Source organism: Acinonyx jubatus, chromosome B4 (assembly GCF_027475565.1).
Source record: "Acinonyx jubatus isolate Ajub_Pintada_27869175 chromosome B4, VMU_Ajub_asm_v1.0, whole genome shotgun sequence".
Classification (NCBI taxonomy): Eukaryota; Metazoa; Chordata; class Mammalia; order Carnivora; family Felidae; genus Acinonyx; species Acinonyx jubatus.
The window spans coordinates 11,692,133-11,706,125 of NC_069387.1; positions in this window are offsets into that span (position 1 = coordinate 11,692,133).

Consider the following 13,993-nt stretch of genomic DNA (forward strand, 5'->3'; position numbering starts at 1 on the left):
AATCTGGAATTGCGGTAACTTCAGCTTTGTTCTTCTTTCTCAAGATTGCTTTGGCTATTCAGGGTCTTTTGTGATTCCATACAAATTTTAGAATTTTGTGTTCTAGTTCTGTGAAAAATATTATAGGTATTTTGATAGCAATTGCATTGAATCTGTAGTTTCCTTTGGGTGCTATATTTTAATATTGATTCTCCCAATCCATGAGCATGGAATATCTTTCCATTTGTTTGTATTGCCTTCAATTTCTTTCATCAACATTTTATACTTTCAGAGCACAGGTATTTCCTTGGTTAAGTTTATTCCTAGATATTCTATTCTTTTTGGTGAATGTATAAATGAGATTGTTTCTTAATTTCTCTTTCTGCTTCATTATTAGTGTATAGAAATGCAACTGATTCTGTGTATTAATTTTGTATCCTCCAGCTTACTGAATTCATTTATTACTTCTAATAGTTTTCAGTGGGGTCTTTAGGGTTTTCTGTGTATAGTATCATGTCGTCAGCAACTAGTGACAGTTTAACTTCTTCATTACCAGTATGGATGCCTTTTATTTCTTTTTCTTGTCTGATTTCTGTGGCTAGGACTTCCAGTACTGTGTTACATAAAAGTAGTGAGCGTAGATATCCTTGTCTTGTTCCTGATCATGGAGGACAAGCTCTCCATTTTACACCATTAAGGATCATGTTACTTGCGGGTTTGTCATATATGGCCTTTATTATGTTGAGGTATGTTCCCTCTAAACCCTCTTTGTTCAGAGTTTTTATCATGAACAGATGTTGATTTTGTTAAGTGCTCTTTCTGCATCTATTGAGATGATCATATGGTTTGTATCCCTTGTTTTGTGAATGTAGTGTATGAAGTTGATTTTGTGGGTATTGAACCATCCTTGCATGTCTGGAATCATTCCTGCTTGATAGATCCTTGTAATGTATTTTTGAGTGTGGTTTGCTAGTACTTTGTTGAGGATTTTGCATCTGTATTCATTAAAGATATTGGCCTGTAGTTTTCTTTTTTGTGATGTCTGGTTTTCATATAGGGTAATGCTGGCCTCATAGAATGTTTTTGGAAGCTTTCCTCTTCTAATTTCTGGAATAGTATGAGGAGAGTAAGTGTAAACTCTTCTTTAAATGTTTGCTAGAACTCACCTGAGAATCCATCTAATTCTGGATTTTGTTTGTTCATAGTTTTTTGATCACCTATTGAGTTTTGTTACCAGTAATTGGTCTGTTTATATTTTGTTTCTTCCTGGTTGGGTTTTGGAAGATGATGTTTCTAGAAATGTATTCATTTCTTCTAGGTTGTTCAATTTCTTAGCGTATGATTTTTCACAGTAGTCTCTTTTAATCCTTTGTATTTCTTTGGTATCACTTGTTACTTCTTTTTTGTTTCTGATTTTATTTGGGTCGTGTCTCATTATTTCTTGATGAGTCTTGCTAAAGGTTTATTAATTTTGTTTATCTTTTCAAAGAACCATCTCTTTTTTTATTAATCTTTTCTATTGTCTTAGTCTCTGCCATTTATTTTTGTTCTGATCTTTATTATTTACTTCATTCTACTTGCTTTGGGCTTTGCTCTCTTTTTGTAGTCCCTTTAGGCATAAAGTTTGATTGTTTATTTGAGTTTTCTTTGTGTCTTGAGGTGCACCTCTATCACCATAAATTTTCTTTTAGACCTGCTTTTGCTGTGTTCCAAAGATATGTTGTGTTTTCATTTTCATTTGTATCCATTTTTTAAAATTTATATTATTTGATTTCTTCAAGAAGAAATGGTTTCTTGGTTTATAAGTTGTTTAGTAGCATATTGGTTAGCTACCACATAATTGTGTATTTTTTTGTTGTCTTCTTATGATCAATTTCTGATTTCATACCACTGTGGTCACAAACGGGGTGTGTGTGTGTGTGTGTGTGTGTGTGTGTGTGTTGTGTGTGTGTGTATGTGTGTGTGTTGCAGGTTTTTTCTCTTATGATTGATTTGTAGTTTAATACTGTTGTCATTGGAAAAAGATGTATACTATGATTTCAATCTTCTGAAAATATACTGAGTCTTGTTTTGTGGCATAACATGTGATCTACCAGAGAATGTTCCATATTCCTTTGAAAAAACATGCATTTTTGGGGCACCTGGGTGGCTTAGTTGGTTGGGCATCCGACTTCTGGCTCAGGTCATGATTTCATGGTTCATGGGTTCAAGCCCATGACAGCTCAGAGGTACTGACAGCTCAGAGCCTGGAGCCTGGAGCCTGCTTTGGATTCTCTATCTCCCTCTCTCTGCCTCTCTCTCTCTCTCAAATATAAAACATTAAAACAATTTTTTTTTAAGAAAAAATATTCATTCTGCTGTTTGGGGTTGGAATGTTCTGTATATATTTGTTAAATCCACAGTGTTTCCATATTTTCTGCTTGGATAATCTATCTAATAATATAATTGGGGTATTAAAGCTCTCTACTATTATTGTATTACTGTCAATTTCTCCCTATATGTCTGTTGATACTTGCTTTCTGTATTTAGGTGCTCCAATTTTGGGTGCAGATTTACAATTTTTATATCCTCTTGTTGAAGTTACCCCTTTATCATTATGTAATGCGCTTCTCTGTCTCTTGCCACACTGTTTTATAGTCTATTTTGTCAGATACAAGTATTGGTAACCCACCTTTTTTATTCATTTCTATTTGCATAGAATATCTTTTTCCATCCCTTCACTTTCAATCTGTTCATATCTTTAGGTCTGAAGTGAGTCTTTTCTTGGCAGTATATAGATGGGGTTTTTTTGTTTGTTTTTTGTTTGTTTGTTTGTATTTTGAGTATAGTTGACACATAATGTTACATTAGCCTCAGGTGCACAACTTAATGGTTTGACGAGTTTATACATTTTGGTATGTTCAACACAAGTATAGCTACCATCTGTCGCATTACATCACTATTACAATATCATTGACTATATTTCTTATTCTCTGCTTTTTATTCCATGAATTACTCATTCCACAATGGGATGCCTGTATCTCCAACTCCCCTTCACCTATTTTGTCCAATTACCCACCCCCTACCCTCTGGCAACCATCAATTCTCTGTATTTAAAATTTGGATTCTGCTTTTTATTTATTCATTTTTTCAGATTCCGTTTATGAACAGAATCATATGGTATCTGTGTTTCTCAATCTGGCTTATTTTACTTAGCATATTACCTTCTAGGTCCATCCATGTTATCTCAAATAGCACAATATCATCCTTTTATATGAGTATGTAATATTCTAGAGTGTGTGTGTGTGTGTGCGCGCGCGCGCGCACGCATTTGTGCGCAGATTGATGGAAACTCAGGTTGCTTCCTTGCCCTGGCTACTGTAAATAATGCTACGATAAACATAGGAGTACATATATCTTTTCAAGTTAGTGTTTTCATTTCCCTGGATAAATACCCAATAGTGGAATTATTTAATCATATCGTATTTCTATTTGTAATTTTTTGAGGAACTCCATAGTGTTTTCTATGGTGGTTGTACAATTTACATTACAACCAACAGTGCATAAGTTTCTTTTCCCTCCAAATCCTCACCAACACTTATTTGTCTTCTTGATTTTAGCCATTCTAAAATGGTGTGAGCTGATATCTCATTGTGGTTTTGATTTGCATTTCCCTGATTATTAGTGATGTTGAGCATGTTTTCTTGTATCTCCTGGCCATCTGCATGTCTTCTTTGGAAAAATATATATTCAGATTCTCTGCACATTTTAAAATTAGATCGTGGGTTTGTTTTTTTTTTTGTATAAGTTCTTTATATACTTTTGATACTAACCCCTTATCAGCTATATCGCTTGTCAATATCTTCTCCATTTAGGAGATTGTTGTTTTGTTTTCCTTCACTGTGTAAAAGCTTTTTATTTTAGTGTGGTCTCAATAGTTTGTTTTTGGTTTTGTTTCCCTTGCCTTAGGAGACATCTAGAAAAATGTTACTATGGCTGATGTCAGAGATACTACTGCTTGTGTTCCCTTCTAGGATTTTTATTGTTTCAGATCTCATGTTTAGTGCTTTAATCCATTTTGAGTTTATTTTTGTGTATAGTTTTAGAAAGCAATCCAGTTTCATTCCTTTGCATATAGCCATCCAGTTTTCCCAGCACCATTTATTGAAGAGACTGTATCCCCACATTGTATGTTCTTGCCTCCTTTGTCATAGGTTAACTGACGTTTGAGTGTGAGGTTGTCTGTAGGTATGTCATATAGGGCCTTTATTATTTTGAGGTAAGCTCCCTCTAACCCCATATTTTTGAGGGTTTTTATCATGAATGGATGTTGAATCTTGTCAAATTCTTTTTCTGCATCTATTGAAATAAGTTGACTTTTTATCCATAATTTTGTTGATGTGGTATATGAAATTGATTGATTTGTGATTATTGACCATTCTTGCATCTCAGGAACAAATAAATATATAGCCATATAATTTTTTATATTATTCTCTTATAATCCTTTCTATTTCTGTGGTGTCAGTTGTTACTTCTCTCTTGTTTCAGATTTTATTTATTTGTAGACTTTCTCTTTTTTTTCTTGATGAGTCTGGCTAAGGATTTCTCAATTTTGCTTATCTCTTCAAAGAACCAGCTCTTGTTTTCACTGATTTTTTTTCCTATTCTTTCTTTAGTATTTATGTCATTTATTTCTGCTCTGGTTTTTATTATTTCCTTTCTTCTACTCACCTTGGGCTTTATTTGTTCTTATTCTAGTTCCTTTCAGTATAAAGTTAAATTGTTTGAGTTTTTTCTTGTTTCTTGAGGTAAGCCTGAATTGCCATATATTTCCCTCTTAGAACTGTTTTCACTGTGTCCCAGACATTTTGAACCACTGTGTTTTCATTTCAATTTGTCGCTATGTACTTGGGTCACAAACTAGCCCTCAATAGGTACAAAAATATTGAGGTTGGAAGAAGAAAAAGATGGCAGCATAGGAGGACACTGGGCTCACCTCATCCTTCTGATCACTTAGATTCCACCCGCATCAACTCAAATAGCCCAGACAACTGCCAGAAGACTAGCAGAACAGACTCTCCAGAGACAAGCATAGACAAGAGGCCCACAGAAGAGGGTAGGGAGGGTGGAGAGGTGGTGCATGCTACACGGACTGGTGGGAGGGAGCCGGGACAGTGGAAGGGCAGCCCGCTGGGCAAGGCAGAGCCCCTGAAGTCTGGCTTGCAGAAGTGGAGGGGTGGGACTGCATGAGTTCTGACAACCACCAGGACTTAACATCTGGAATGTTAAAAGTCAATAGCTCTGCTGGGAGAGCAGGGAGGGTGAGAGGATGCTGGGAGGGAGAGTTGTTGGGGCCCAGAAGGACAGAGCTCTCAGGGGAACAAAGGTGCTGGCAGGTGCCATTTCCCTCTCCCATCCCCCAGCCAAAATTCCAAAGAGAACTAGTTCCCGTCACCGAACTTGTTTGCACTGCGCAAACACCCAACACTGTGCTTCTGTGGATCCATCCCTCTGACGGGGCTGCCTCCCTCCTGGTGCTGCAGGGCCCCTCCCCCAGGGGACCACCCATGGCAAAGCTAGCTAAGCCTGCCCCTCCTGCCCCTATGCACCTTCGGATCCACCCCATCTAATACGCCCTTGGCCAAATCCCATCGAAGCAGCCCCACAAGCCTGGCAGTGTGCAAGCAGCCCAGACAGGGGCCACACCACTCCACAGTGAGTCCTACCCCTGGGAGAGGGGAAGATAAAGTACACAGCAGTCTGACTGTGGCCCCAGTGGTGGGCTGCGGGCAGACATCCAATCTGACTGCAGCCCCTCCCACCAACACAAATATCTCCTGACAGCACAGGGGAAGTGCCCTGAAATTTGGAGCTACTGCAGGGACTAACCAAAATGGTGAAATGGAAGAATTCTCCTCAAAAGAAATTCCAGGAAGTAGTGAATGCTAGCGAATTGATCAAAACCAATTTAAGCTATATAACAGAACAAGAATTTAGAATAATAGTCATAAAATTAATCACTGGGCTGGAAAAAAGCAGAGAGAACAGCAGAGAATCAAGGGACTAAAAAAAGTCATGAGGAATTTAAAAATGCTATACATGAGGTGCAAAATAAAATGGAGGTGGCTATAGCACAGATTGGAGAGGCAAAGGAGAGAATAGGTGAGTTACAAGATAAAATTATGGAAAAAGAGGAAGCTGAGAAAAAGAGAGATAAAAAAAATCCAGGAGTATGAGGGGAGAATTAGAGAACTAAGTGAGGCAATCAAACAGAACAATATTCCTATCATAGGAATTCCAGAAGAAGAAGAGAGAAAGGGCCTGAAGGTGTACTTGAACAAATCATACCTGTGAACTTCCTTGATCTGGAGAAGGAAACAGGCATTGAAATCCAAGAGGCACAGAGAACTGCCTTCAGATGTAACTTGAATCGATCTTCTGCATGACATATCATAGTGAAACTGGCAAAATACAAGGATAAAGAGAGAATTCTGAAAGCAGCTAGGGATAAACAGGCCCTGACATACAAAGGTAGACACATAAGGGTAGTAGCAGACCTATCCACTGAAACTTGGCAGGCCAGAAAGGAATAGCAGGAAATCTTCAATGTGATCAACAGAAAAAATATGCAGCCGAGAATCCTTTATCCAGCAAGTCTGTCATTCAGAATAGAAGGAGAGATAAAGGTCTTCCCAAACAAACAAAAACTGAAGGAATTCATCACCACTAAACCAGCTCTACAAGAGATCCTAAGGGGGACTCTGTGAGTGAAATGTTGCAAGGACCACAAAGTACCAGAGACATCACTACAAGCATGAACCCTACAGACATCACAATGACTATAAACCCATATCTTTCAATAATAACACTGAATGTAAATGGATTAAATGCTCCAATCAAAAGACATAGGGTATCAGAATGGATAAAAAAAAGACCCATCTATTTGCTGTCTACAAGAGACTCATTTTAGACCTGAGGACACCTTCAGATTGAAAGTGAGGGGATGGAGAACTATCTATCATGCTACTGGAAGTCAAAAGAAAGCTGGAGTAGCCATACTTATATCAGACAAACTAGACTTTAAATTAAAGGCTGTAACAAGAGATGAAGAAGGGCATTATATAATAATTACAGGGTCTATCCATCAGGAAGAGCTAACAATTATAAATGTCTATGCACCGAATACAGAAGTCCCCAAATATATAAAACAATCACACACATAAGCAACCTTATTGATAAGAATGTGGTAATTGCAGGGGACTTTAATACCCCACTTACAACAATGGATAGATCATCTAGACACAGACTCAATAAAGAAACAGGGCCCTGAATGATACATTGGATCAGATGAACTTGACAGATACATTTAGAACTCTACATCCCAAATCAACAAAATATACTTTGTTCTTGAGTGCACATGGAACATTCTCCAAGATAGGTCACATACTGGGTCACAAAACAGTCCTTCATAAGTATAAAGGAATTGAGATCATACCATGCACACTTTCAGACCACAATGCTATGAAACTTGAAATCAACCACAGGAAAAATTCTGGAAGACATCCAAAAGCATGGAGGTTAAAGAACACCCTACTAAAGAATGAATGGGTCAACCAGGCAATTAGAGAAGAAATTAAAAAATATATGGAAACAAATGAAAATGAAAATACAACAATCCAAACCCTTTGGGATGCAGCAAAGGCAGTCCCTAGAGGAAAATATATTGTAATCCAGGCCTATCTCAAGAAATAAGAAAAATCCCAAATACAAAATCTAACAGCACACCTAAAGGAAATAGAAGCAGAACAGCAAAGACACCCCAAACCCAGCAGGAGAAGAGGAATAATAAAGATCAGAGCAGAAATAAACAATATAGAATCTAAAAAAACTATACAGCAGATCAATGAAACCAAGGGTTGGTTTTTTGAAAAAAATAAACAAAATTGATAAACCTCTAGCCAGGCTTCTCAAAAAGAAAAGGGAGAAGACCCAAATAGATAAAATCATCAATGAAAATGGAATTATTACAACCAATCCTTCATATACAAGCAATTACCAGGGAATACTATGAAAAATTATATGCCAAAAAACTGGACAACCTGGAAGAAATGGAAAAATTCCTAAGCACCCACACACTTCCAAAACTCAAACAGGAAGAGATAGGAAACTTGAACAGACCCATAACTAGTGAAGAAATTGAATCAGTCATCAAAAATCTCCCAACAAATAAGAGTCCTGGACCAGATGGCTTCCCTAGGGAATTCTACCAGACAGTTAAAGCAGAGATAATACCGATCCTTCTCAAGCTATTCCAAAAAATAGAAAGGGAAGGAAAACTTCCAGACTCATTCTATGAAGCCAGCATGACTTTGATTCCTAAACCAGACAGAGACCCAGCAAAAAAAAAAAAAAAAAAAGAACTACAGGTCAATATCCCTGATGAATCTGGATGCAAAAATTCTCAATAAGATACTAGCAAATCAAATTCAACAGCATATAAAAAGAATTATTCACCATGATCAAGTGGGATTCATTCCTGGGCTACTAGGGCTGGTTCAATAGTCACAAATCAATCAACGTGATACATCACATTAATAAAAGAAAAGATAAGAACCATATGATCCTGTCAATCGATGCAGAAAAGGCATTTGACAAAATTCAGCAACGTTTCTTAATAAAAACCCTCGAGAAAGTCAGGATAGAAGGAACATACTTAAACATCATAAAAGCCATTTATGAAAAGCTCACATCTAATATCATCCTCAATGGGGAAAAACTGAGAGCTTTCCCCCTGAGATCAGGAACACGACATGGATGTCCACTCTCACCGCTGTTGTTTAACATAGTGTTGGAAATTCTAGCATAAGCAATCAGACAACAAAAGGAAACCAAAGCCATCAAAATTGGCAAAGACGAAGTCAAACTTTAACTTTTTGCAGATGACATGATACTCTACATGGAAAACCCAACAGACTCCACCAAAAGCCTGCTAGAACTGATACATGAATTCAGCAAAGTCGCAGGATACAAAATCAATGTACAGAAATCAGTTGCATTCTTATACACTAATAATGAAGCAACAGAAAGACAAATAAAGAAACTGATCCCATTCACAATTGCACCAAGAATCATGAAATACCCAGGAATAAACCTAACCAAAGATGTAAAAAGATCTGAAAAAAAAGAAAAAGATCTGCATGCTGAAAACTATAGAAACCTTCTGAAGGAAATTGAAGAAGATACAAAGAAATAGAAAAACATTCCGTGCTCATGGATTGGAAGAATAAATATTGTCAAAATGTCAACACTACCCAAAGCAATCTACGCATTCAATGCAATCCCAATCAAAATTGCACCAGCATTCTTCTCGAAGTTAAAAGCCTGATTCTCGGGCAATAGCTTTTTTTTTTTTTCAATTGAAGAATAATTGACATAGAATGTAGTATTAGTTTCAGGTATACAACATAGTGATTTGATATTTATATACTTTAGTAGTAGTCACCATAATACATCTAGTTACCATGTTGTCACCATACAAACTTGTTACAATATTGACTATATTCCCTATACCATATCACACTGTCTTGTTTATTTTATAATTGGAATATTATACCTGTTAATCCCCTTCACCTATTTCATCCATCCTTTCTTACCTCTCCTTTTTGGCAAGCATAAATTTTTTCTCTGTATCTACGAGTCTGTTTTTGTTTTCTTTTGTTTGTTCACGTGTTTGGTTTTGTAGATTCCACATATAAGTGAAATCATACAGCATTTGAATTTCTCTGTCTGACTTATTTTTCCTTAGTACAATACCTTCTAGGTCAATTCAAGTTGTTGCAAATGGCAAGATTTCATTCTTTTTTATGGCTGAGTGACGTTCATATATATATATATATATATATATATATATATATATATATGAGAGAGAGAGAGAGGAGATAGAGATATATATTTCCATTATATATAATATATAATGTATATATATAATATAATACACACACACACCACATCTTCTTTATCCATTCATCTATTGATGGACATTAGTTTCCTTCAATATTTGGCTATTATAAATAATGCTGCAATGAACATAGGGGTGCATGTAATTTTTGAATTAGTGTTACCGTTTTCTTCAGATAAATTCCCAGAAGTAGAAGTGGTGGATTATACAGTATTTCTATTTTTAATTTTTCGAGGAAAGCTCATACTTTCCATTGAAGCTGCCCCAATTTACGTTACTATCAATGCAGGAGTGTTTCCTTCAATAGGCATATACTTTTCAGATTACTGGTCTTTCCTCTTTTGGTTAACTTTATTTCTAAGTATTTTATTCTTTTAGATGCAGTTGTAAGTAGGATTGTTTTCTTAATTTCTCTTTCTGATAGTTTGCTATTAGTGTGTATAAATGCCACAGAATTTACTTTATTGATTTTCTATCTGGCACATTTATTTAATTCATTTATTAATTGTAATAGTGTTTTGGTGGAGGATTTAAAGTTTTTATATAGTGTCATGTCATTTGCAAATAGTGACAGTTTTACATTCTCCTTTCCAATTTGGATGACTTTTGGTAAAAAAAAAAGTTGAAGCATAATTGACATACAATATTGTATTATTTTCACGGGTATGTGATAGCAGTTGATACTTTTATATATTACAAAATAATCCCCACAGTAAGTCTAATTATCATCTGTCACCATGATACATGTATTACAGTATTATTGACTATATACCATATAGGCTGTATATTACATCCCTATGACTTATTCATTTTATAACTGGATGTGAATATGTATTAATCCACTTCACTTCTTTCACCCAACCCTCTCCCTTTGATAACCAACAATTTGTTTCCTGTATCTTTGGGTCCATTTCTGTTTTGTTTGTTCATGTGTTTTGTTTTTTAGAATCTACATATAAGTGAAATCATATGCTATTTGTCTTTTCTGCCCTATTTCTCAGCATAATACACTCATCTTCAATTTATTTCACCAGGATGTTACAGTGTCAGTATACAGATCTTTTACCTCTTTGGTTAAATATATTTCTAGGTATTTTGTTCTTTTTCTTGCAAATACAAGAGACATTGCTTTCTTAATTTTTATTTCTCATAGTTCCATATTAGTATATAAAAATAAAACAGATTTTTATATATTGATTCTATATCCTGCTATTTGATTTGTTTATTAGATCTAATATTTTTGGTGGTCTTTAGGGTTTTCTCTATATAAGAGGATGTCATCTGCAAATATTGACAGTTTTACATCTTCCAATGTGATTTGGATGTCTTTCCTTTCATTTTCTTATCTAATGGTCAGAGCTAGGACTTCCAGTACGTACTACTTTGAATGAAAGTGGTGAGAGTGGATGTCCCTGTCTTGTTCCTGATCTTAGAGAAAAACTGCATTTTCACCACTGAGTATGCTGTTAGCCTAGCGTTTTTATATATGGCCTTCATTGTGTTGAGGTACGTTTCTTCCAGACCCACTTTGTTGTAGTTTTTACCATAAACGGGTGTTTTATTTTGTCAAATGCTTTTTCAGCATCTATTGAGATGATCAAATAGTTTTTATGTTTCTTCTTGTTAATGTGATGTATTAGATTGATGGACTTTCAAATATTAAATCATCCTTGCATCCCTGGAATGAATCCCACTTGATTGTAGTGAATGATCCTTGTAATGTCTTGTTGAATTTTATTTGCTAATATTTTGTTGAGAATTTGTGCATCTATGTATTCAAAGATACTGGCCTGTGGTTTTCTTTTTTTGTGGTGTCTTCTTCGTCTGATTTTGCTATCAGGGTAATGCTGGCTTCATAGAATGAATTTGAAAATTTTCCTTCCTCTTCTATTTTTGGAATAGTTTGAGGAGAATAAGTCTTAACTCTTCTCTAAATATTTGGTAGAAATCACCTGTGAATCCATCTGGTCCTGGACTTTTTTTGTTGTTGCAAGACTTTTTTTTTTAATTACTGATTCAATTTTGTTACTAGTAATTGGTCTGTTTAAATAGTCTGTCTTCCCGATTCAGCACTGAAACATTGTATGTTTCTGGAAGTTTATGCATTTCTTCAATCTAGGTTGTCCAATTTGTTGGCATATAATTTTTTGTAGTAGTCTCATAATCTTTTGTATTTTTGTGGTGTCAGGTTTTAATTCTCCTCTTTCATTTCTGATTTTATGTATTTGGGTCCTTTTCTTCTTGATGGCCCTGGCTAATCAATTCTGTTTATATTTTCAAAGAACCAGCTCTTGGTTTCATTGATCTTCTCTATACTTAGTCTCTCTGTCATTTATTTTTGTCTCAAACTTTATTATTTTCTTTCTCCTACTAATTTGGGGATTTATTTATTCTTGTCTTTTTGGCTCCTTTAGATCAAAGGCTAGATTGCTTATTTGAGATTTTTCTTGTTTCTTGATATAGGCCTCTATCACTAAATTTCCCTCTTAGGATCACTTTCAGAGTCCCAAAGGTTTTGGATTGTTGTGCTTTCATTTTCATTAATCTCCATGTATTTTTATATTTCCTTTCTGATTTCTTTATTGACCACCACTTGTTTAATTGAATGTTATTCAGCCTCCATGTGTTGGTGCTTTTTCCAGTTTTTTTTCATATACTTGATTTCTAGTTTCATACCATTGTGATTGGAAAAGGTGCTCAATCTGATTTCAGTTTCCTCCAGCTTATACAGATTTGTTTTGTGGCCTAATGTAATCTATCCTGGAGAATGGTCCATGTATACTTGGAAAAATGTGCATTTTGCTGTTTTTGGATGTATGTTCTGTATATATCTATTAGGTCCATCTGACCTAAATTGTAATTCAAAGTCATTGATTCCTTATTTATTTTCTTTTTGGATGATATACCCATTGTTATAAGTTGGTGCTAAAATCCCCTACTAGTATTGTAGAACTTTCATTACCTCCCTTTATGTCTGATAATATTTGCTTTATGTATTTAGGTGCTTCTTTAGTGGGTACAAAAATATTTACAATCATTAAATGGTCTTGTTGGATTGATTCCTTTATCATTACATAATGCCCTTCTTTGTCTCTTGCCACACTCTTTCTTTTAAAGTCTATTTTATCTGATACAAGTATTACTACCTCAGTTTGGTTTTTTTTTCACTTTCAGTCTGTGTGTGTCTTAAGGTCTGAAGTGAATCTCTTGTAGGCAGCAGATAGATGAATTTCTTAATGTATTCAGTTACCATTTTTTTATTGGAGAACTTAGGCCTTTCCATTTAAAGTAATAATGGTTATGTACCTATTTCCATTTTTACATTGTTTTCTGGTTGTTTTTGTAGTTACTCTCTGTTCCTTCTTCAGCTCTCTTCCCATGTGGTTTGATGGCTTTCTTCAGCGTCATGATTGGATTTTTTTCCATGTATTTTTTATCTATCATAGGTTTTTGATCTGAGATTACCATTGGGTTCACATATAACATCTTATGTGTTTGGCCATCTATATTAAGTTGATGGTCGCTTAAGTTCAAACACATTCTTTTCTTTTCAAAAAAAATTTTTTTTAATGTTTATTTATTTCCAAAGGAGAGAGAGAGACAGAGTGTGAGTAGAGAAGGGGCAGAGAGACAGAGAGAGAGAGAATCCAAAGCAGGCTCCAGGTTCTGAGCCATCAGCACAGAGCCCAACACAGGGCTCGAACACGCAAACCGTGAGATCGTGACCTGAGCTGAAGTCAGACACTCAACTGACTGAGCCACCCAGGCGCCCCAAGTTCAAACACATTCTAAAAGCACACAATTTTTACTTTCCTCACCACTTTTATGAACATGATGTCATATTTTACATTGTTTTATTTTATGTATACCTTGACTAATTTTTGTAGATATAAATGATTTTACTATTTTTGTGTTGAATAAAAGTGACAAGATTGGGTATTCTTGTCCTGTTTCTGATCTTGGAGGAAAAGCCTTCAGCTTTTAATGTTGAGTATGATGTTAGCTGTGGGTCTGTCATATATGGCCTTTATTCTGTTGAGGTACATTCCCTCTATACCCACTCTGTTGAGAGTTTTA